The following is a 4,270-nucleotide window of genomic DNA, read 5'->3' as shown; positions in this document are numbered from 1 at the left end:
TATTCAAACCGCCTGTTAATGTTGCGGCTAATTTGTACTGATAACTTTAAAATGAGGCAGAAGCAAATTAGTAAGTCACGTGAACTAGCCAATGTTTCCCACAGCAACAGGCATGCAGTCAAATTGAAGCTTAATTTATTAGTTCTATAAAGGGTAAAGTAGACAGAATGCCCAAGCATACTGTCTAGGTTTTCCACAAGCAGCCACCAGGTGGCAGAGCACTACACACGGTGGAACCGGCAGAACCGTTTGAGCCTCATATAAGACTGAGGTGGTAAGTGTGGGCTTTGGTTTGATTTATTTTCTTTATAAAACCAGTTCCCGAATATTTTGATATTTTAACTCTTTAACTACTATTTAGCAAAAAGAAAGAAATTCTGCCACTTATTCTTCTAAAAAATCAAGTCATGTTTTATCAAGTTATACTTTAGTCACTTGGCATTTTAATAAAAGATATATATATTTATATATATATACACACACAGTAGTTTTTACCTTTGTTGTTCCAGTATGCCATTAAAATTATAGTATATGTAAGGTGTGAAATAAAAGAAATTTTGGGAACAAGCTTTACTTCAAATTTTTAGTAGGCTTGAGTCTAAAATCTATATAACTATATATATAATCTATATAACTATATATATCTAAAATCTATATAACTATATATAATCTATAATCTATATATATAAACTATAATCTATATAATTATATATAGTTAGAATTGTCATATCTTTAAATATTTTCACACATAAATAAAATGTATGTATAAAGAATTCATAATAAACATCATTTTTTTTTTTACAAATTAAGAAGATGACTCTATGTAGTGATTTGTGTAATGGACTCTACGAAAATTTTTGTCTCCCTCTGTACATCTGTGTGAAATCTACAGGTGTCCTATAAAAAGAGTGGCTAATTGTATTTAAATTGATCAGGATTATAGAGTTCCATGTCAAATTATTTCTTTAGAATCGTTCATGTTACTATTCTCCCGCTGTTCTGTTTGTTCTTTATGTTAACTATAACATTCAATACTTAGACAAGTCATTATAAAATTTAACTATCTACATTCAATCACCAAGTCTATATATAATCCATTGCTGTTGGTTTAAAACAATCATTCTAACATTGATGTTCACTGATTCTGATGACAACATGTTCTTGATTTTGTACAACCATTGACAGATTATTTTTGATCCCTTGATTTTTGAGTGACTTTTGTGACGCTGAACTTTCTTTATGATTGTGTATGTGAAATGTAAATAGTGCACTTTCAATTTAGAGAGCCATGCCGAGGATTTCAAAATACAGCCCAGCTGGATACTTAAGACTACAATTGTGGTTTGGTGGTGAAAACGTAGAGATAAATCAAGAGAATCTGGAAGTGAAGCCTGCAGAAAACAGTGTCCCTTAATACAAAGACACAGATAATCAAATGCTGAGAAATTTTAGCAATTTGTTTTCCTGCTACTGCTAGTGTGGGTTAGAATCAGCTGCAGTAACTTCCGGTTTATCCTTGTAATCTCTAGTTTACACTTTGCACTTGAAAAAACAAAGGAACATTTTTCTTACATATTACATTTGTGTTTTCACTTACAAACTTCTGGAGGTACTTGGCATGAATTCCTCCGTAAACTTACGTTTTTCTTGCTTGCTTGGATCTCCTTTCTGGATCCTAAGCTTAACTCTTTCCCCAGACTTCTCTGCAGTACACTCTGAGCACATCAGCCCCCTAAATGGGAAAATACTATTTGTAGGGCCATTTCTTTCATTCGAGGAATGAAGAATCGTTCTTTAAAAGGGTTACACTTCACCAGCCCTATCTACAGTCACTTCTTTATTTCTGTCTTTCCCTATTTTTAAAACTGAAAAGCTGCATCGGATGCCTTAACTCTTGGTTGGTTGGTCAGTGGGCTACTGCCCTGTTGAGGTTGAACAGTCGCAATACAGAAATGAGCATATAGCTTGCATCAGTCCCAGTACCATGCCTTGTTTCTACGGAAAATACATGATTCAATTTAATTACGTATTCTGTCGTTCTCTTAGACAGGGCTTCCAACAGGGCCAGACAATTCTGAAGCAGGTTTGTCTTTTTTTAATTTGTTAAGAGGGCTAATCAGAAGGGATTTGTGATATTGAAATCACTAAGAGGTAATTATGAATGATTTTGTGCAATTCAAAAGTAAAAAATTCCTCCCCAAAGCCCCAAATCTTTGAGTCTATTTTATTTTAAAATAATGGAAGTTTGTTGCTTTACTTACCTATATCACACTAGTGTTATGGATGGATATCTCAAATGCCAAAAATGAAAATATGTTCCTGTAAAGAAAGATGAAGAGTTTATTTGTGACAATATGAAATGACGCATAACATACCTCTAGAAGGAGAAATTTCCACACGATGAAAGACAAGGGAATTTATTCCTTGAAAATAATATTAATAGCGGGTTTTAACACTGAGATTTTTCATTGTTTCTTTACAATCAGAGAAGAAAAACATTTTTCAGAAAACTTTCCACAGTCTGTTGACATGAACATTATTTTTTGCTATTAAAGTAGAAACTAGTAATTACATTTTTTTAAAATGACACTCTAGTAATTATATATTTTAAATATGAATCCTGATGTTTAATTAAGTCATATGACTGTAATTTCAGCTCGTATTAGCAGCAGATTATCAAATCCTAGCAATTCCTCCTTAGAGAAATACAAGAAGAAAAGACTGTTATAATTGTGATACTTAAATAGAATAAACTATCATGCAGTATAATATTCTTTAACTATTTTAATGTTTACTAATGTTATTGAGTAATGAAGTTTATTATCATGGCATATTCTTGTTAGATAATTACTCTGGTAGCAATAAGCACATAGAGAGAAGCATGGTGTTTCCCTGTCCCCGGAAAGCTTTCAAAGTGAGCTCAGAGTAGAATTCAAAACATATATTTGAAAGTGGTTTTTGTATATATTTAGTACGCATATATATGCAGTATTAAATTTTTTTTCTGAAATTAATTCCATTGGGCATGGATGTTAGGTAAGTAATTTTCATTTTTTAACTTATATCACAAATCTTTATTTTATTAGCTCTTACTTTCACTTTATTCTAATTTCCACTAAAAAGTAATACAGTGCAAATTAAGCGTCTTATTTTTAATATAGCTATCCTTTACAATCAATAGGTTCTAAAAAACTTAAACGTGTCTAGATTTAGTATTTTAATGTTTGATTTAGCATTTACTAGAATGAGTACAGGTTTTTTGTTCATTTTTGTTTGACTCCCTCCTTGTTTCTATAAACCTCACTGACTGGTATTGACTAGTTTTATTTATTTGGCACAAGCACAAAAAATCCATAATAGCATTTGGTTATTCATTTATGAAGTTTCACACAATTCTCTTTCAGGAGCATTTTTCTTCATGAAGAGATCCATTTGCAATTACATGTTGCACTCTTGATACCTGTGGGAACTGTATTTCTTAATACTATATTTTCTCCCCAAAATTTTCTCTTTAAGATACAAAAATTAACTGTTAAATAGCTACCAAATTCATTTGTGTAGGCTTAATGATATAAAGTCTTTTGAATACTTATAAATTTTAAAGTCTCCTTATAATGTGTCTAATGACTTACACAGCTAAAACAACTCGAGTACTTTTCCATTGAGTCCATAAAAGCTAGGATTTCCTATATATGGGTAACTTTACTACTCAAGAAGCCTGCCTTGAAATTGTTCCACACACGTTGTCCTTGACGATGCGACCAGAATTTTTATTAAAAATTCTGCCTTTTTTCCCCTTGTAGCTACATCTGCTATAACTCATAGCTATAAATATATATATTTTGTAATGAGAGAAAATTCCTTTCTGAATGACAAAAATCTAATATTGCTTGAGTGGATGTAAGGATTAGATATTTCATTTACTGGGCAAGAGAAAAGAGGTCGCCTTTATCATCCATAGTGTGTCCTTTTGTGTCGAATGAAGCAGCTCGTCGCGTTACAAGCGGTGACAAAACACATGTGCTAATATTACTATATTTATAAACAATATTTGGTGCTTATGATTTACTCCAAGATATCTATTTCCTAACACTAGGGGTCATTTTAGCTTGTGGTAATATTGTAAGATATTTAGTTTTAATAAAAGAGAAGGTCAGGAATATGATATTTCCTAGAAAAGTGCTATCCTGGAAAAACGCTTTCCTGGGCTCGGCTCCCTAAATGTCCCCCTAGTTGGACTATGAAGAGATTCCGTTACTTAGTCTCATTT

This window comes from Molossus molossus, unplaced genomic scaffold, assembly GCF_014108415.1.
Source record: "Molossus molossus isolate mMolMol1 unplaced genomic scaffold, mMolMol1.p scaffold_m16_p_12, whole genome shotgun sequence".
Taxonomy (NCBI): domain Eukaryota; kingdom Metazoa; phylum Chordata; class Mammalia; order Chiroptera; family Molossidae; genus Molossus; species Molossus molossus.
The sequence above is the reverse complement of the archived record's forward strand: the minus strand, read 5'-3'. Positions refer to the sequence as shown.